We start from the raw sequence: 22,468 nt of genomic DNA on the forward strand, positions 1-22,468 counted from the left end.
GCACACCCGTCTCTGTTAATCACCTTCCCTTTTTAAGCCAGCTTCTTCTGTGTATTCTTCCTGAGACTCTAGCTTGCTTTCACGCAGCGTAACGTCAGGTATGTTTTTCTCGCTAGCTCTTTAGCTAAGCCTCTGTGACCGTCTTAAGCCGTCGTCGCTTGGGTTCAACAGATCACCATGGAAGGACATGCTTTTGAGCAGGTTTGACTCTTTTATTCTTTCAATAATTGCGTCTTTTGCCAGGTTGCTTTTCAGCCTTTCCGTCCGCTGCTCGCTCCTTGCTCTCCTTCAGTCGGCCGCGTCGTTGTCGTGCGTCCTGTCTCTCCTTTCCGTCCCTCTCCGATCGCTTTTCATCCGCTCCTGCAGGCTCTCCAACTCCTCTCTTGATCTCTCCTCCTTCTCCCCTTTTATACAGCAGGAAGAGATGAGTTAACTGTGTGCAGGCGTGTGTGCCACGCACCTGATTCAAATTGTGGCGGCGTCGCTCGCAGAAAGCCCCGCCTCTCTGCTCCGCCGCATCCTCCGCCTCACGCTGCCCTGCCCCGCCATCGGCCCATTGGCTCCACCTCTCCACAGCCTCCTTGTCATCTTTAGCTCACATGCTAATCATCTTTGTTTTTACTTTTGTGCCTTCGTGCCAAGTCTTAGTTCTTTATATTTCCTAGCTCTCAGGCTAGCGTCTTTTGTTTCCCTTTTTATTAGCTCCAGTATTTCTGTTCGGAGCTCCACTTTTGATGATAAATTTGTTAGATCCTACCTTTGTTGTGTTCTTCGTCATTGTAGAGTCCCAGCAAGTAAACACAATTCCTTCGTGTCGAACCAAAGGAAGGACGTCTTCGACGAAGAAACGTGGATGGAGCTCATGGCTTGGGAGAAGGAGAGACTCTGCTGTGGGCCAGAAGTGTTGGGTCCAATGGACAATATCCTTCCCATGGAAACAGCAAATTTCATGTTGAGAACGATACTGTGCAAGACTGCTTTATGTTTATTTGTTTTCTTATGAGTTCAGTTTTCAATTCTTCTTACCTTCACTCCTCTCTCCTGGATTCTTGCATCATCGGGGACACAGAATTGCAGCCATGCGAGTTCTCATCACTTCCGATTCTTAGTTTTCGCACTTCCTTGTTTGTTCCGTTACCATGGTTTTGCATTTGTTCCACCTCTTCTGCTTTTTGACACGCACCTGTGGTGATTGTTTACTTCCTTATTTAAGCCTGTCTACTCCCTTCATTCAGTCTGGAGCCCTTGTTTGCGGGGTGGTAAGCAACTTTCACCAGACATTCCTGTTTTCCATGCGAAGTTTTGGACTCTTGACTCACTGCTAAGTTTAGCTTTAGCTTCCCGTGTGTTCGACACACCTTTTCTTTTGTTAATTTCCCGTCAGTTTTTGTACCAGTGCTATTTGTTTTTGTCTATTAAATCAAGCTCTTACCTGCTATTCCTGCCCGTCTGGTCCTCTTGCATCTTGGGGTGACAAAACGCGCAAACAAAGGATCCAGACTGAATGAGGGGAGTAGATAGGTTTAAAGAAGGAAGTAAACAATTACCACAGGTGCGCGTGAAAAAGCAGAGCAGGTGGAACAAATGCAAAACCATGGTAATGGAACAACCAAGGAAGTGCAAAAATTAAGAATCGGAAGAGTCCAAAACAAACCAAGAATACAAAAGGACTCAAAAACTGAAATCAAAATGTCATCCGGGAAGTGGATCAAAACAGTTTTGACCTCATACGGATTTTTATTCTTAATACACAGTCCGACATAGTCCACTAATAGATTTATTGTCGGTTTTAGGGCACATCAAAGTCTTGTTAGGCCTCTATCAATCCGCTAGTGGTGCAGCATTAGTATCCCTTCTGTTTGCTCCCCTCAAGGTTGTCTTGAGGTGAAATGAGATACAACAAACAAACAGCGTCCAAAAACCATATGTTGTTTCGTATATTAGCCCGGTAAATCCCGCGTATTTTAAGTCCTTTTGTCTCTTGCGATATGGAATTTTGGGAGTGTTTTTAAGCGCAACTGATATTAGCTTCCGTGTTAATCCCCTCTGAGAATAAACTCATTAGAACATTAATCACTGCGTTCTAATTACCTCTTCTTTGCCCCCCTCCCCCCTTCTTGTACACAGTGACTCAGGTATTCAGCACACCACCCCCTTCTGAACTCTCAGGAGGGGCAAACAACAGTACTGGAAGTTAGAAGCAGTTTTGTCCGTGTTTTCTTCCCAAGAGCAGGTTTGTCAGTGATTTATTCCTAGGGGGCGCTAGAGCGCAATTTTGAGTTTTTCATTTTTTTTTTTTATTAGATCGCAATTTTAAACAGTCCTGATGTGTGTGTCGAGTTTGGTGAGTTTTGAAGCGTTTAAGGGGGTCAAATAACAACTCAAAGAGGCAAAAATGACATTCTTTAAGAAACTTTTGTTTTGAAGGGGTGTTTGCCAACTTCCTGTTGATTTTTTTTTTTTTTCTTTGTCATGAAAAAGGGAGGTTTTTGTGGTTGGTGCACACTAATTGTACGTGTATATTGTGTTTTTTATGTTGATTTATTAAAAAATAAAAAATATATATATTTTATTATTATTATTATTTGTTTAATAAAAATTAATAAAAAAAAATTCTGCGGCCTGGTACCGGGCCGCGGCCCGGTGGTTGGGGACCACTGCTCTACGACATTCTTAACGGACAGTACAAGCAGTTTTGTCTGTGTTTTATTCCTAGGGGGCGCTAAAGTGTAATTTAGAGGGTTTTTTTTGTTTGTTTTTTATTAGATGGCAATTTTTGCCAGTCCTGATGTGTGTGTAAAATTTGGTGAGTTTTGAAGCATGTTAAGGGGGTCAAATTACAGCTCAAAGAGGCGAAAATGAAATTTTTTAAGAAACTTTTGTTTTGAAGGGGTGTTTGCCAACTTCCTGTTGATTTTTGCTATCGAAGGTTCTAATTGGAAATGTAGGTCTAATTCAGACCTATATAGAGGTTTTTGTTTCATGTCTCTACGACGGTGGTCCCCAACCTTTTTGTCCCCCGGCCCGGGTGAAGGGGGGGGGGTTCCTTTTTTTAATTTATTTTTTATTCTTTTCTTTGTCATGAAAAAGGGAGGTTTTTGTGGTTGGTGCACTAATTGTAAGTGTATATTGTGTTTTTTATGTTGATTTAATAAAAAATAAAAAAAATATATTTTTTATTTATTTTATTTTTTTTTAAATAAAAATTTATAAAATATTATTCTGCGGCCCGGTACCAATTGGGCCACGGCCTGGTACCGGGCCGTGGCCCGGTGGTTGGGGACCACTGCTCTACGACATTCTTAACGGACGGAACAAGCAGTTTTGTCTGTTTTTTATTCCTAGGGGGCGCTAGAGCGCAATTTAGTTTTTTTTGTTTGTTTTTTATTAGATGGCAATTTTTGCCAGTCCTGATGTGTGTGTAAAATTTGGTGCGTTTTGAAGCATGTTAAGGGGGTCAAATTACAGCTCAAAGAGGCAAAAATGACATTCTTTAAGAAACTTTTGTTTTGAAGGGGTGTTTGCCAACTTCCTGTTGATTTTTGCTATCGAAGGTTCTAATTGGAAATGTAGGTCTAATTCAGACCTATATAGAGGTTTTTGTTTCATGTCTCTACGACGGTGGTCCCCAACCTTTTTGTATCCGCGGACCGGGGGGGGTGGGGTGTCCTTTTTTTATTATTATTATTTTTTTTCTTTGTCATGAAAAAGGGAGGTTTTTGTGGTTGGTGCACACTAATTGTAAGTGTATATTGTGTTTTTTCTGTTGATTTAATAAAAAATAAAAAATAAATATATTTTATTATTATTATTATTTGTTTAATAAAAATTAATTTAAAAAAAATTCTGTGGCCTGGTACCGGGCCGCGGCCCGGTGGTTGGGGACCACTGCTCTACGACATTCTTAACGGACGGTACAAGCAGTTTTGTCTGTGTTTTATTCCTAGGGGGCGCTAAAGCGCAATTTAGAGTTTTTTTTTGTTTGTTTTTTATTAGATGGCAATTTTTGCCAGTCCTGATGTGTGTGTAAAATTTGGTGAGTTTTGAAGCATGTTAAGGGGGTCAAATTACAGCTCAAAGAGGCGAAAATGAAATTTTTTTAAGAAACTTTTGTTTTGAAGGGGTGTTTGCCAACTTCCTGTTGATTTTTGCTATCGAAGGTTCTAATTGGAAATGTAGGTCTAATTCAGACCTATATAGAGGTTTTTGTTTCATGTCTCTACGACGGTGGTCCCCAACCTTTTTGTCCCCCGGCCCGGGTGAAGGGGGGGGGGGGGTTCCTTTTTTTAATTTATTTTTTATTCTTTTCTTTGTCATGAAAAAGGGAGGTTTTTGTGGTTGGTGCACTAATTGTAAGTGTAGATTGTTTTTTATGTTGATTTAATAAAAAATAAAAAAAATATTTTTTTTATTATTATTTTTTTTTTTTAAATAAAAATTTATAAAAAATTCTTCTGCGGCCTGGTACCAATCGGGCCACGGCCTGGTACCGGGCCGCGGCCCGGTGGTTGGGGACCACTGCTCTACGACATTCTTAACGGACGGTACAAGCAGTTTTGTCCGTGTTTTATTCTTAGGGGGCGCTAAAGCGCAATTTAGAGTTTTTTTTTGTTTGTTTTTTATTAGATGGCAATTTTTGCCAGTCCTGATGTGTGTGTAAAATTTGGTGAGTTTTGAAGCATGTTAAGGGGGTCAAATAACAGCTCAAAGAGGCAAAAATTACATTTTTTAAGAAACTTTTGTTTTGAAGGGGTGTTTGCCAACTTCCTGTTGATTTTTGCTATCGAAGGTTCTAATTGGAAATGTAGGTCTAATTCAGACCTATATAGAGGTTTTTGTTTCATGTCTCTACGACGGTGGTCCCCAACCTTTTTGTCCCCCGGCCCGGGTGAAGGGGGGGGGGTTCCTTTTTTAAATTTATTTTTTATTCTTTTCTTTGTCATGAAAAAGGGAGGTTTTTGTGGTTGGTGCACTAATTGTAAGTGTATATTGTGTTTTTTATGTTGATTTAATAAAAAATAAAAAAAATATATTTTTTATTTATTTTATTTTTTTTTAAATAAAAATTTATAAAAAATTCTTCTGCGGCCCGGTACCAATTGGGCCACGGCCTGGTACCGGGCCGTGGCCCGGTGGTTGGGGACCACTGCTCTACGACATTCTTAATGGACGGTACAAGCAGTTTTGTCTGTGTTTTATTCCTAGGGGGCGCTAAAGCGCAATTTAGAGTTGTTTTAGTTTGTTTTTTATTAGATGGCAATTTTTGCCAGTCCTGATGTGTGTGTAAAATTTGGTGAGTTTTGAAGCATGTTAAGGGGGTCAAATTACAGCTCAAAGAGGCAAAAATAGCATTTTTTTAAGAAACCTTTGTTTTGAAGGGGTGTTTGCCAACTTCCTGTTGATTTTTGCTGAAGGATGTCATTTTATGTAGGTCTAAATCAGACCTATATAGAGGTTTTTGTTTCATGTCTCTACAACATTCCTAACGGACGGTACAAGCAGTTTTGTCTGTGTTTTATTCCTAGGGGGCGCTAGAGCACAATTTAGAGTTTTATTTTTATTTTTTATTTTTTTTAATTAGATGGCAATTTTTGCCAGTCCTGATGTGTGTGTAAAATTTGCTGAGTTTTGAAGCATGTTAAGGGGGTCAAATTACAGCTCAAAGAGGCGGCGGTATAATAATAATAAAACCTTAGAAATACAATAGGGTTCTCTGTCCCAAAGGGACATTCGGTCCCTAATAAGATGGGATTCAGTTTAATTTGCGGGATGCAGTGTTCTTTTAGCCACTAAGTCTACTCTGTTTATTTTATTTTGTTTTTTAACTCAACAAAAATGCAACACTTGTTTTTATCCGACTATCAACCTCGCGGTCCTAACACCGGAAATTGAACCTTTTAAGTTAAGTACAGTGATGACTCAATTTTGTACTACCCCCAAAAAATATAGTCCCATGTACAAACCTTATTTAAGGGTCTGAAGGTTCCTGTGGGGTATGTGAAGTGAAGTGAATTATATTTATATAGCGCTTTTCTCTACTGACTCAAAGCGCTTTACAAAGTGAAACCCAATATCTAAGTTACATTTAAACCAGTGTGGGTGGCACAGGGAACAGGTGGGTAAAGTGTCTTGCCCAAGGACACAACGGCAGTGAATAGGATGGGCGGATGCGGGAATCGAACCTGCAACCCTCAAGTTGCTGGCACGGCCACTCTACCAACCGAGGAGACAATAGTGTATATTTGTGAGTTTCTACAGAGTCTGCCGCTCTTTTTAAACTTTATTGCCAAACTTTTTCGGATTGCACAAACACTAAAAGTCTTACACCACTTTTGTCACACTGGGGCATACCTGCCAACCTTGAGACCTTGGTGGTAGCGGGGGTGTGTATTGTAGCATCTCAGAAGAGTTAGTGCCGCAAGGGAGTTCTGGGTGTGTGTTCTGTTGTGTTACGGTGCGGATGTTCTCCCGAAATGAGTCTGTCATTCTTGTTTGGTGTGGGTTCACAGTGTGGCGCATGTTTGTAACAGTGTTCAAGTTGTTTATGCGGCCACCCTCTGTGTGACCTGTATGGCTGTTGACCAAGTATGCCTTGCGTTCACTCGTGTGTGTGTGTGTGTGTGTGTGTGTGTGTGTGTGTGTGTGTAAAAGCCGCATAAATTACGTGACTATGCCGACATGCTGTTTGTATGGAGGAAAAACAGACGTGATGACAGGTTATAGAGCAGGGGTCTCCAAACTTTATCCACTGAGGGCCAAACACTGAAAAATCACAGAAAGTGGGGGCCATTTTGATATATATATATATTTTTTTTAATTATAAAAAATATAAATTTCGGCCTCCACTCAGGATTTATCTCAGGGACCCCAAAGGGTTTTGGTCCAAAAAATATTAAAAATGTGTCTTTATCCAGTATTATTTTTTTTTAATTATTATTCAAGTTTTAAATCTCTAGATCAACATATCTGTCAATATAATGGTTTTGAAGATTTAAGTTGTGTGCTCTTTTTGTCACAAAAAAACTGTTTTTTTATGGAAAAATCACAATAAATGCAATATTTTCACCCCCAAAAATTTTTTAAGTGGAATATTTGAGATTATATAATAATTGGAGCATTAAAAAGGTCAATAACTCCTAACACCATTGATTTTAATTCATTATTATTTTTTGAGCGATGACACTTAAAAAACAAACCACACTAAAATAATTGGGGATCCAAAAGTGTCCAACTCATTAAAGTGTTAGAAAAAATATATATATTTTTTTACTGTTTAATTTTAACACAGCAATCTCAACATCAACTTCAGATCTGTCCGTCAATTATAAGTTTTATTGTTGTTTATGTTTTTTGTTTGTTCGTTTTAGGCCCTTCTTTAAAAAACAGCACTGTTTTTTACATAACAAACACAAAATATGCAACATTATCCCCAAAAAATATCTCAAAGTGGAATATTTAATGTGACCTAATCGGAGCCTTGAATAGGTCAATAATTCATAATGACATTGATTTTGATTCATTATTATGTTTTAAAGAAAGAAACAGCCTGCATGGCAGCATTGTGTTATTAGAGTAAACATTGCAACATTTTTTTGTTACATTTCACCCGTTTGCTCTTTTATATCACTTTTTACAGTCTAAAAATGTTTCTATCGTATTTTTAAAATGTGTCGTGGGGCCGTTAAAAAATGACCTGCGGGCCGCAAATGGCCCCCGGGCCGCACTTTGGACACCCCTGTTATAGAGGACGTTGAACGCAGTGCCTTTAAGGCGGGGGGCACTGATATTCGGGTGTCTCCCAGGAAAATCGGGAGGGTGGACAAGTATGCCCTGGGGTCGCATGGTTGTGCAAAGATCCTTTCCCCATCGATGCAGAAGGTCGTCCGGAAGGATGATTTCCTCCAATAAGTCAAAAGATACCAAAAAAAAGGAAAAACGTGAGGAAAAAGCAAAAAGACTAGCAAACCACGGAGCAAGAAGCCAGTAGTTTGAAACTCATATCCAAATAGACAGCAATGTTGCAAACAAGACTGCCAGGCAGGAATGAATAGCTCTCTGATTACTGACCAGGAGCAGGTGAGCGTCACCGCCACTAATCAGAGGCAGGTGACAACAATCAGCACCTGTGCAACTAAGAAACCAAACAAGGGTGCTGAAACTGAAGTAATCAACTACTAAGGAAATATCAAACTAAACAAAACATGATCCCGCGACCCCAAAAAGGAATAAGCGGTAGAAAATGGATGGGATGGAAACATGATGACTCAGGACAACTTTAAGCACGATGTCAGCTTCAAACTTTCTGGAAACCACTGTTCATGTTGGAAACATTTCCACCCGAACAGGGAGAGTTTTCATAAACACATCTTTGGGGTCTTAGGCGGCGATCTATATTTCCGCCAGTGGGTGCTCGAACAAGCGGTAAATCTGACGCTACGTTTAGCCTCAGGCTATGTCTACACTAAGCCGGATAACCCCATAAACAAATAATTATTTAGTCTACAGTATTTTTTGGAATTGCCGCCGGGTATATAGTATGCGCCTGACTAGAATTTCCGCCGGGTCAAACTCGTTTTGCAAAATAATTAGCATATGCCTAGAATTTCCACCGGGTCAAACTCGTCACGTCACGAGTGACACTTCACCTGTCATCATTTTCAAAATGGAGGAGGCTGATTTCAATAATTTTAAATCGCATAAAGGGAAGAAGATTAATAGCTATTCAGTAGGATTTAAGATCCAAGCTATTGAATATGCTAAAAAGAACAGTAAGCAGCTATGTTTTATTAGTATACCGTAGCTGCGTGTGTCAAATATGGGTCATTAAATGACTCCCGCCTCCTGGTGGTAGAGGGCGCTAGTGATCCTTCTTGCGACTTCGGCTGCAGAAGAAGTGACAACAAGCAGCGATCGTTTATTTTTTCTTCTCGCTTGCACTTTTAACATGGAGGATTACATATCTAAAATAAAACCGTTTTCTAAACTGGACTTTCAATCGAAGCAGGAGGTAATAAAGGAAGATCTCCATTGAGACAGAGCTGTACCGGGTTCGATTCCCTCGTGGATGCGTCAAACGAAGAACACAACAAAGGTAAGATCTAACAAATTTATTAACAAAAGGTGAGCTCTGAACAAAAACACTGGAGCTAATAAAAAGGGAAACAAAAGACGCTAGCGTGAAAGCTAGGAAGTATAAAGAACTAAGACTTGGCACGAAGGCATAAAAAGTAAAAACAAAGATGATTACCATGTGAGCTAAAGATAACTAGGTGGCTGAGCTAATGAGCTAGCGAGTTACGTTGCGTGAAAACAAACTAGAGTCCCAGAAAGAATAAACAGAAGAGGCTGGCTTATGAAGGGAAGGTGATTAGCAGAGAACAGGTGTGCAGGAACCGGGAGTAACAGCTGAAACTAATAAGTAACCATGGTGATGGACTAAACGGGAAATAGACGGATCAAACGGAGAATGAGAACAAAGATGGAAAAATAAACAATAACATTTGAAGATCCGAGTCACGGATCGCAACAAGAGAGACTTTTAAAACTGAAGAAAGGTAAGGAAGACTTCTATAAACAAGTTATCGATGCTTTTGATCAGAAGGAGCTGCGCATGGACTTCAATTCTAAGTAAAGTTAAGACTATAATAAAGTTTTTTTATATTAAATGTGCTTTTCATGATGGTATCCTTACATCACACTCAAATTTATAAGCGCAGGCCTAAATTTACCGCATGCCTTTGGTAAGTGCCGGAGTGAGAAGAGGTTTTAAATGAATTAGCGCCCCGGCGGCAATTCAAGGAAATACGGTAAGCTCCGTTTCAGCCACACTAAACCAGCGTTTAAGGTTCCTAATCCCTGGACAATTTTTTACAAGGGTAGATGTGCCGTGTTTTTCTTAAAAATCTCCGGCTCTTGGATCTGTATGGACTCGTTGATTGTTTAAAAAGTGAGTTCGGAGAGGAAGTGATGTCAGAAAGAACACGCCCCAGCCAGCTTCATAATAAAGCGGTTTCGTTACTCGGAGGCAACCACTGGAAATAGAAAGTTTGATCACATTACGCCTGTACTGGCTCACCTGCACGGGCTTCCTGTGCACTCAAGATGTGACTTTAAGGTTTTACTACTTACGTATAAAATACTACACGGTCTAGCTCCATCCTATCTTGCCCATTGTATTGTACCATATGTCCCGGCAAGAAATCTGCCTTCAAAAGACTCCGGCTTATTAGTGATTCCTAGAGCCCAAAAAAAGTCTGCGGGCTATAGAGCGTTTTCCGTTCGGGCTCCAGTACTCTGGAATGCCCTCCCGGTAACAGTTCGAGATGCTACCTCAGTAGAAGCATTTAAGTCTCACCTTAAAACTCATCTGTATACTCTAGCCTTTAAATAGACCTCCTTTTTAGACCAGTTGATCTGCCGCTTCTTTTCTTTCTCCTATGTCCCCCCCTCCCTTGTGGAGGGGGTCTGGTCCGATGACCATGGATGAAATACTGGCTGTCCAGAGCCGAGACCCAGGATGGACCGCTCGTCGGGAGCCAGGATGGACCGCTCTCCTGTATCGGTTGGGGACATCTCTACGCTGCTGATCCGCCTCCGCTTGGGATGGTTTCCTGTGGACGGGACTCTCGCTGCTGTGTTGGATCCGCTTTGAACTGAACTCTCGCGGCTGTGTTGGAGCCACTATGGATTGAACTTTCACAGTATCATGTTAGACCCGCTCGACATCCATTGCTTTCGGTCCCCTAGAGGGGCGGGGGGTTGCCCACATCTGAGGTCCTCTCCAAGGTTTCTCATAGTCAGCATTGTCACTGGCGTCCCACTGGGTGTGAGTTTTCCTTGCCCTTTTGTGGGTTCTTCCGAGGATGTTGTAGTCGTAATGATTTGTGCAGTCCTTTGAGACATTTGTGATTTGGGGCTATATAAATAAACATTGATTGATTGATTGATGAAATATGGATGCGAGTCAACCAGACATGCTCGTGTTTCTCCTTTTTCTACATGTACAGACGCTTGTGGAAATCACACATGAATACCTTAAGAGAAAGCCATTGCAGCTATTTGAGATACAACACTTCTCAGACAGCAAGAGAACTTTCCAATGTCCGGGTCAGCTGGGATTCTACTTAACGAAAAACTTTGTCCATTTGTCGAAGAAGAGTCTACGACATGGGTGTCAAACTCTGGCCCGCCGTGTAATTTAATTTGACCCTTGAGGCAATATCAATTTAGCATTAGAGCTGGCCCGCCGGTGTTATACAGCGTCGGTGCCGCTGTAACACCGCATTCACCGCTAATACTCATACTCGCCAACCCTCTTAATTTTCCCGGTAGACTCCCGAAGTTCAGTGCCCCTCCCGAAAATCTACCGGGGCAACCATTCTCCCGAATTTCTACCGATTTCCACCCGGACAACTATATTGGGGGTGTGCATTTAAGGCACTGCCTTTAGTGTTCTCTACAACCTGTCGTCAAGTCCGCTTTTCCTCCATACTAACAACGTGTCACAAAATATTTGTGGCTTTTACACACACACAAGTAAATGCAAGCCATAATTGGTCAACAGCCATACAGGTCACACTGAGGGTGGCCGTATAAACAACTTTAGCACTGTTACAAATATGCGCCACACTGTGAGCCCACACCAAACAAGAGTGACAAACACATTTCGGGTGAACATCCGCACCGTAACACAACAGAAGAAATAGCCAGAACCCCCTTGCAGCACTAACTCTTCCGGGAAACTTCCCAGCAAACTGAGAAATAATTAAAGTTTTATTCATGCATTTTCTCTTGCTACTTGAAGGCTTGAATGTTTGGTTCATTCATTATTGTTGTTTTATTTTCAAATGTATTATTAGCCTGTGGAAAAAAAATGATATTTACCTCAGAAGATTGCAAATAGAAAAAAAGGCATGACATTTTTATTTAAATTTTATTTGATATTCCATTGATATTTTTTAGAATTGTTTTTATTTTAGATATGTAATCCTCCATGTTAAAAGTGCAAGCGAGAGGAAAAAATAAATGATCGCCGCTCACTCTTGCGGCTTGTTGTCACTTCTTCTGCAGCCGAGTAGTCGCAAGAAGGATCACTAGCGCCCTCTACCACCAGGAGGCGGGAGTCATTTAATGACTCATATTTGACACTCGCAGCTACGGTATATTAATAAAACATAGCTGCTTACTGTTCTTTTTAGCATATTCAATAGCTTGGACCTTAAATCCTACTGAATAGATCTTAATCTTCTTCCCTTTATGTGATTTCCTCCATTTTGAAAATGATGAAAGGTGAAGTGTCACTTGTGACGTGACGTGTTTGACCCGGTGGCAATTCTAGGCATATGCTAATTATTTTGCGAAACGAGTTTGACCCGGCAGTAATTCTAGGCAGGCGCATACTATATACCCGGCGGCAATTCAAGGAAATACGGAATTCCTAATCATTGTAGTGACCTTACCGTTAAAGTTAAGGAGTTAAGGGAGACCATTATTGTATTACTCACTAATTGCGCAGACATCTTTACAAATAAAACATGCATGTACATTCCACTACATTTTTCTCGATCTATTTTTATTTTTTTTCGCAGATGTTCAGACAGTATGTCCAAGGTGCAGAGGGCGTCCTAACATTATTTTCATGTGTGTGTGTGTGTGTGTGTGTCAGCTGGGAGGAAACATCCTGCCAACAGGCCAGAGCAGGCAGCCCGTGCTGAGGGGAGGGGAGGCGGGATGGCAGTGAAGCATGGAGGTGCAGCTTCCTCGTCTTCACACGGGACCACACAACATGACAACACACTCGTTACTTAACGTAGCTGTTGCGTGTCTTTTAGTGGACCAAAACAGATTGGGAAGATAGTTCGAGGTATCAATTTCATATTCCATGCGTTGCCACTGTTGACGCATGATATCTAAAGCACTTATTTGACCAGCTTGACACCCCTTCTGTGTGTATATATATATATATATATATATATATATATATATATATATATATATATATATATATGTGTGTGTGTGTGTGTGTTCTTGTAATTCTACCCTTCGTGAGACATCAAGGAAGAGTACCGTCCATATGAGGACTGGTGAACAACTTAAGACCGAAATCATGGTCCCAATACGGAAAACCATTGCATCTAATAGAGAGCCAAATATTAGAGTCTGTGAACATTGCTCCAAAGTCAAGATTTTTTTTTTTTGTTGATTTAATGTGCATACATACATATTTATTGACAGGTGCAAAGGCAGCAATATATGTATAATAATGAAGATTAAAACACAATTACAAACAAAAAAATTCCAAAAAATAAGTAAAAGCTTACGTTTTTTTATATTTGCATACTTTGTCTTCCGCCTGAATGCAGCTGAGATAGGCTCCAGCGCCACCCCAAATGGGACAAGCAGTAGAAAATGGATGAATGGATGTATATATTATTAATGTTGTGTGTAAAAATTGTTATATATCTAGAAAGGGTGATCCTAAAGAGGTAGGCATTATTCGGAGGTCTAGAGAAGGTCAGAAATACAAGTGTGTGTGTGTGTGTGTGTGTGTGTGTGTGTGTGTGTGTGTGTGTGTGTGTTCTGGGTGGGTCTGTTTAGCTGTCACCTACAGAGGACCCATGATGCAGGGTCTTAGAGGTAGTTTCTCACGGCTGAATGCACAGACACATACACATTCTCAAAGGTAGTCTCTCGCACACACACACACACACACACACACCTGCACACACACACACACACACAGGGCCTTACAGCGTTGACAGGTGGAAGTAAACGGAGCAGAACCCAGATAATCCACCACCGCTTGGGAGAGCCGGAGTACGGCCCAAAAGAAGAAATAAGTGAACTCGATCGATAATCAATAATAGAAGACAGGCTCGGTTGAGGTCTCACTTCATACAGGAGATATTCACCTTTGTGTCAAATACTGTATGACTAAATGTCAGCAATAAGATCCATGAAATGTCCAAAAGAAACTAAGGATTTACCAAAAAAAATTCAACTGTAAAAAAAACAAGTACAGTATTTTACGGACTATCAGTGTCTAGGCGTGGACTATGGTGTGGTTTGTTTTCCCGTGGTCCAAAAAGACTGGACCGGACATGGCGTGAAGGTAACATCATCTTTAATCTTGACTCAGAAATATTACAAAAACAAAGGCGCTCTCAGTGGAGGTTCAAAACTCGGCTATGAAAACTAAAACTCGCACGATAAGAGTACTATGAACATAGAACAAAACTTACAAACTATGGCATGAAAAACGTTCTTGGACCGAGAAACAGCATGGATCATCGGCATGGATAACATCAGATTGTTGGATGTGATAGAGGGTGATGTTGCCAGGCTGACTGACTGGCAACTACAGGCTTAAATGCTGCGGTGATTAACAGGTGCATGAGTCCAAATGAACCAGGTGCGTAACATGACGGGTGGAAACTAATTGGTAGTCATGGTGACAAAACAAATGCAAAAACAGGAATTAATGAAGTCAAAATTAAAACAGAACATAACTCAACAGACATGATCATGGGACGGCGTTGCGCAACCCGAGGGTCCCTGGTTCAATCCCTACCTAGTACCAACTTCGTCAAGTCTGTTGTGTCCTTGAGCAAGACACTTCACCCTTGGTCCTGATGGGTGCTGGTTAGCGCCTTGCATGGCAGCTCCCTCCATCAGTATGTGAATGTGTGTGTGAATGGGTAAATGTGGAAGTAGTGTCAAAGCGCTTTGAGTACCTTGAAGGTAGAAAAGCGCTATACAAGTACAACCCTTTTATCATTTATTTATCACAAAGACACACTTAAAATCCTTTTTTCCCCTCAAAATTTGACAGTGCACCTTATAACCTGATATATTTTTGGTTGAGCTTACCCACCTTGAAGCTTTATTTTTGGTACATGATTTGTGTGACCAGTAGATGGCAGTCAAACATAAGAGATAAGTGAAGAAAGCAATTCTTCTGACGTAAACAACACCAACATTTTAAACGTTCCATTGAAAATATAGAACATTACATACGGCGCTCAAAAATGTTTTGGTACGACTTTGGGAAGCTATGAAGCCACACCACTTGCGCAATAAACATAGGAGTATTATTACGGTGTGTGTATAAGGTAAGACATATTGTCTGGTGTTTTGTTTCGCATCATTAAGCAAAAGCAACTTTTCTTACCTTCTGGTACCTGCTGATCTGTATTTGGGTTCTGCATAAATCCTGTTGCCACTTATAATATAAAGTAGTGTAAAGTTCTTACTTATATCAGTCAGTAAACTTGCCATGAAAGTGCTAAAACATACCGGTGTAGTGAGTTTACATTATTCACCCAAGGAACTTTAGTTATTAGAGTTCCGGTCGGACGGTTTATCACGTGACACATTTCCTGTGTTGTTGTTTCCGGATGAGGAGATGCTGCTCCGTTACTGATTGAAGTAAAGTCGGAATTGTCAGAGTTACGTAATTTGTTACAAACCCCAAGATGCAGAGAAGGGGGGAGGCATTTTGTAGGAAAGCATGATTTAATTAAGCACTAAGACAAAAACAAACTGAAAGGGTACAACCGAAAAGCGCGTACGAGGCGGATAACAAACTAAAAGAGCTAGCATGGGAGCTAGAAAACAAAATGAGCTTAGCATGGAAGCTAGCAAAAACAAAAAGGCCTAGCGTGGAAGCTAGCGGGTCGGGAGCAGGAAAACATTAGTTGCTACGTGTTGTACAAGGACAAATTGAAAGCAGGGAACAACAGACAGTAAGCTACAAACTACTACCGAAATATAGCTTACCGCTACGCTGCAATGACACGACACGACAGGAGCGACAATACAATAATCCAGCATCCGACTTGAGGACAAAACAGGTTCAAATAGCACCTGGCTGATTGACACCAGGTGTGGCCAGGTGCTAATCAGCCCCAGCTGAGAAAAACAGCACTCAGGGAGAAAAACAGGAAATAACCAAAATAAAAGCGCTGACAGGAAACAAAGACACAGAGGAAAAACTAAAACCTAACCAAACTGTCAGGGACGACCTGACAGAAATGTCATTAAAACAGTTAGCGCCGTCTTTTGACACTTCTTCAGCTCCCGTCCTTGCACGCTACACCGCTACAACAAAGATGACGGGGAGAAGATGCTGCCGAAGGTGAGCCACGTGAATAAGACCCGCCCACAAAATGGAGTAAGGAAGCAAGGACACACCTCGCCAGTCGATCGACATGATCGCTTTTAAATAGTTTGTAACAGGCCGTGTTTTTTATTTTCGCCACCATTTTACTAAAGCAATCACCGTAACAATGTAAATGTTATGTAGTCAATGCACCCTAACTGTAATCTAAACACAGAAGTGAAGCTCCTCCCACCCCTCAGAATGCATCAACCAGCATAATATATCCATAAAATATCCTTTGGTTTGTCCATTTCTGCTCGCTATTTTCCCGCTTGTGGCTCATGGGTAACATAGGAACTTGATGTGTCATCCCATTCCTAACCCTTAGGGTTCTATATGATTTTGTTCCACCTTTTGCAGATATTACAGCTTCAACTCTTCTGGAAAGGCTGTCCACAAGGTTGCGGAGTGTGTTTATAGGAATTCCCCACCATTCCTCCAAAAAGGACATAGGTGAGGTCACACACTGATGTTGGTTGAGAAGGCCTGGCTCTCAGTCTTTGTTGTAATTCATCCCAAAGGTGTTCTATCAGGTTCAGGTCAGGACTCTGTGCAGGCCAGTCAAGTTCATTCACACCAGATTCTGTCATCCATGTCTTTATGGACCTTGTTTTGTGCACTGGTGCACAGTCATGTTGGAAGAGGAAGGGGCCCGTTCCAAACTGGTCCCACAAGGTTGGGAGCATGGAATTATCCAAAATGTTTTGGTATCCTGGAGTATTCACAGTTCCTTTCACTGAAACTAAGGGGCCAAGTCAAACTCCTGAAAAGCAACCCCCCACCATAATACCTCTTCCACCAAATTTCACACTCGGAATGCAGTCTGAAAAGTAGCGTTCTCCTGGCAACCTTCAAACCCAGACTGGTCCATCAGATTGCCAGATGGAAAAGCGTGATTCATCAGTCCAGAGAAGGCGTCTCCACTGCTCTAGAGTCCAGTGTTGCCGTGCTTTACATCACTACATCTGACGCTTTGCATTGGACTTGGTGAGGTATGGCTTAGATCAGGGGTGTCAGACGTACGGCCCGCGAACAGTTTTTATCCGCCCCGCAAGATAAGTTTGCTAACTTCTAGAAACTGCTGTTCTAAATATATCCACTAGATGTCAATGTGACAGTCTCAAGAAGTTGTCTTGAGGGTTCCAGGCACCACCAAGGAAGGACATGACTTTGAGAAGATGTAGACTCCTTTATTTTTCAATCGGCAAAGTCTTTTGCGTGTTGCTTTTCAGCTTCTGCCGCGCTCTCACCGCTCGCTCCTCCGTCCACGTCCTTTTTGTCTGCCTCTCCCTCTCGTTCCTTTCTTGTTTCTCCACCTCTCCTAGACGTTCACGGCTGCCGCCCTTTTTTGACAGTGCGAGACGATTCATTAACTGTATCCAGGTGCGCGATCCACACAGCTGATCTTGTTTGCGGCGTCGCTCCTGGTACGCCCTGCCTCGTCGCTCGCTCGCCATCCCCGCCTCCTCGCCGCCATCTTGGGCCAGGCTCCAGCGTGCCCTGCCTCTCCACAGTCACAATAGCAATTCTTTGTATTTGTGTCAATGAGGCTACATATGTAAAAAAAATAAAAATAAACCACATGTTGTTAAAAACAAAATAAAATAAAATAAAATCATCAAACTACACATATAACATCCTGTAATTTGATTTTGATATTATTTTTTTATCTTGATTGATTGATCTGTAGCAACTGACTGTGTAGAAAGTCTTTGCACTATGTGCTTCAGCAACCGCTGACCCCTCTCTGTCAGTTTACGTGGCCTACCACTTGGTGGCTGAGTTGCTGTTGTTCCCAAACTCTTCAATTTTCTTATAATAAAGTTGACTTTGGAATATTCAGGAGCGAGGAAATTTCACGACATCCTGTGACAGTTCCACGCTGGAAATCACTGAAAGCGGCCCATTCTTTCACAAACAGTCTCCACGCCTAAGTGCTTGATTTGATATACCGGGCCAAGTGATTAGCACACCTGTTTCTCATCATGTGGACGGGGAACCAAGTACTTTGAAAAGTACATTTATGTGTGTTGTTTAATAAAAAAAAAAGCGAATTACTTTTAGAAGTGATACTGTTTAGTCAGTATGTAGATAATGAACTTCCTCCTTCCACTGTAAGTGATATCAGTTTTGAACCCGCAAGTTAAATTGGCCATTTGTCGGGGAAAGTAGACATTTCGATGAATCAAACGCTCTTTAATTTAGGAAGAAGAAAAAAAGGGTGACTCGGTGCGCTGCCAAATCTGGTCAGGCTTACTGCATTTTACCTGCCAGCGGCCATAAAGCGGGCGCAGCTTAATAAAAACGCCCGGCTCTGCACGGCGTAAATAAAGATTAGCTGTTTGTCACATGTGCTGCATAAAGTACGGTCGAAACATGTCTCACTTTAAATATAAAAATGCAACTCAGCGTTTAATGTCAGCTGGTAGTGGCTTGAACATGGATTACTTTTTTTTTTAATCCTCAAAGTCAAAGTTACATTGTTGACATTTTAAGTTGCAGGGGCTCAAGCCCCAGATAACCATATGACACAATATAATTAGAAGTGTATTACTAATACTGCATTGCAGATGTAGGGTTTCTCCCCCTGCAGGAGCAGGTGCAAGCTCAGCGTCTCACTGGTGTGGGGAGTCAAACCGACAACTACCTGGGTGTTGTTGACTCTTGTTGACAATCAAATCCTATGTACTAAGAAACTGCACACACTATATTTAGTTGGATTTAAGTATTTACAGAGACATATTTTCAACTAGCGGATCAGTAAAATGAGCACATTTTTGGTCTCCTGATGATTACATTTATGATCAAAATGAGTAAACATGTGAACTACTTTAAATGTGAAGGACTTTACACAAAACAATAAAACATTCTCGTGCGTGTTTATCATTCCTGTAAGGTGTGTTAGACGATCTTTGGATTCAAAGGTCTAACATGAGAGTCCTCGGACTTTCTAAATCCGGTGCCACATTTGGTTAAAAGCCTTTGGTGAATTAGATGTCCCCATATATATATATATATATATATATATATGCATATATATATATATATATATATATATACATATATATATATATACTGTATATATATATGTATACATATATATATATGTTAGGCTAAAACACAAAGGCTATATCATCCCTACAAGCCTGTTTCGCAGGTTGTCTTGCAAAATTATGGGGAAAACAGTGAAACCGGATTTGGGGAAACCTGCGAAACAGGCTTATAGGGATGATATACCCTCTGTGTTTTTTCCTGACCAAATGTATATTTCACTCTACCCTGGTACACATTTATAGATATATACACATTATAGGGGAGGGGGGTAGCCCACATATGCGGTCCTCTCCAAAGTTTCTCATAGTAACTGTCACCGACGTCCACTGGGGTGAGTTTTTCCTTGCCCTTATTTGGGCTCTGTACCGAGGATGTCGTTGTGATTTGTGCAACCCTTTGAGACACAGGGCTATTTAATAAAACATTGATTGATTAATACATATATGTATATATATATATATATATATATACACACACACCCATATATATACAATTTATATGTAAATATGTGTATAAATATATATATGTATATGTACATATATATATATATGTATATATATATATATATATATATATATGCATATATATATATATATATGTGTGTGTATGTGTGTGTGTATATATGTATATATACACATACATATACATACATACAAAAACACAGAGGCTAAATCATCCCTACAAGCCTTTTTCGCAAGTATTCCCTTGTGTTGCATGTATATATATATATATATATATATATATATATATATATATATATATATATATATATAGGCCACAATGCACTCAGGCTGCATGAAACTCATTTGGAAACTCAACTCAACTGTGGTGGCAATTATTGGAGGCAGACTTACCTTCAATTAAACACAGGCAGCTATCTGGAGCCTCCAATATATTAAGGAGCCCTCAAATGTCTAATAAAGACAATTTATGACGTGTTCTTGTTTTTGAAACAGTTTACCATATTTCCTTGGATTGCCCCCGTGCTTATAGTATGCGCCTGCCTTGAATTACTGCCGGTTCTAACTCGCTTCCAAAATAATTAGCGCATGCTTAGTATTACCACCGGGTCAAACTCGTCACGTCACGAGTGACACTTCCCCTGTCATCATTTTCAAAATGGAAGAGGCTGATTTCAATACCGGTATTTTAAATCGCATAAAAGGAAGAATATTAAGAGCTATTCAGTAGGATTTAAATTCCAAGCTTACATCACACTCATTTTTTTACTGCATGCCTTTGGTAAGTGCCGGAGTGAGAAGAGGTTTTCAAATAATTAGCGCATGCTTACTTTTACCGCATGCTTTTGGTAAGCTCAGGAGTGAGAAGAGGTTATAAATTAATTAGCGACCTGGCGGCAATTCAAGGAAATATGGTGTATATGTTTTTAGTGTAATTTGTAATCTTAAAATACATGTGCAGACTAGATTTACCCCAAAAAATTATATGAGAGGTGGTTTTAGAAAAACAACTAATTGGAAAAAAGAGTGGATAGGTGAAAAGACAACAAATAGTTTGTATGAAAAAATATTTTTCCAAAACACAGCTAGCATCAAGAGCTCTCTTTTTCCCACCAGTCACACACTTACAGCCTTGACACTATTAGCAGCACCTTTTAAATTTGGTTAAAACAGCTCAAACAACATAATGATCTCGGAAAATGGCTTACACTTTATTAAATATTGATTAATCTTCCTGTTAAGTCAAAGGATTGGCATCACTCATGTCCACTGCCAGATGGCCAAGCTTTAATATGCAGCTGACATGGTAGGTTCTAGATTACCATGTGGTTTTGGTCATGTGGAGGACCCTAATGACTGGGTTTTGCCTTGGATCTCTAAACTATGTAACGCACCCCTGGATCATAGGACAGAATACATAAACACCATGGTATTTTTCACACTGCAGTACGTCAGTCCTCCACTTATCAAGTACTTCTGGTTATTTGTTTGGCTTTAATAAGCTTGCTTACCGATTTGTTGTTGTTTTCTTCCACAAGACAGAGTCATGGAGTTAGTCACTCGGACATCCTGGGTGAACCGGTAAATCGTCTAAATTACCTTTGTCAACCCAGACAAAAGTAAAATGACTTTTAATACACTTGCACCACAGGATACTCTGCTTAGTTCATCTTTAAGGGTGATAATGTGGTCCTCACTTTGTCGGAATGACATACTTGTGTTTCCCAAGGGATCCTTAAAGGGTGATAATGTGGTCCTCACTTAGTCGGAAGGACATGCTTGTGTTTCCCAAGGGATCCGTTATAACCGCTTTCGGTATTTGGTAGACCACCTTCAAGGTTAAAAGATTGATCAGCTCAGTCAAAATATTGCATTATTTTGGTTTTTGGAAATACATATAAATTAGTTTTTTAGTTGTATTTATTTATAATTGTATTATTGTGTGAATGTTCCAAAGCATTCACACATCTTCTCCAGATTTTGGCGCGCTCTACCTTCCACGTTTTCCACCCGATTGAAACCGTTCCAACTTCAAACTGTTCAGCCTATTCGGGAATGACGGGCTTTTCCTTGAAAAATTCCCAAAATTCCCCAGATTTCCCGGTTTTTCCCATTTCAAATGAATTGGCCATTTTTCAAACTTTCACCATTTACACAATTTTCAATCTATTCAAATCACCTTCAACACTTTCCACCATCGTGGAAATTCAAACTTTCTTTTTTTCAAGTTCAATAAAATTCCAGGATTTTCCAGGATTTCTGGTTTTGGAAGACCTATTTCCACCCTTTTTTTCTGGCGACTACTCCTTCCACATTTTTTAACGCATTTCAACCGTTCCACCGTCAAAACATTCCTCTTATTTAGGACGAAAAACTAAGTTGTTTTTTGAACTGGGAAAATTCCCGATTTTCCCGAAATTTCAGGAATACCGTGATACAATTTCTCAATTCAAAATGTTACTATTTCAACATTTTTTCGACCGATTTTGAAAAATTTCAACACCAACCATTTCAACTCATTCAGACCATTCAAGTGTTTAAAAAAAATAAAATATAATTCCCGCTTTACCCGAAATTCCAAATTTTGGGGAAATTCCCATTTAAATCAATAGGACATTTTTCAAAGTTCCACAATTTCCAAATGTTTCATCTGATTCAAACCGTTAAAACTTCAAAATATCCAGCCTGTTCAGGATTTGTGTACTCAACTTCAACAATTAGTCATTTTGAAGTTCAACTTCAACATTGGAGCATTCACACGAAATTCCTTCAGGAATTGATTCATCTAGGTATT

Source organism: Nerophis ophidion, linkage group LG22, assembly GCF_033978795.1.
Source record: "Nerophis ophidion isolate RoL-2023_Sa linkage group LG22, RoL_Noph_v1.0, whole genome shotgun sequence".
Lineage (NCBI taxonomy): Eukaryota > Metazoa > Chordata > Actinopteri > Syngnathiformes > Syngnathidae > Nerophis > Nerophis ophidion.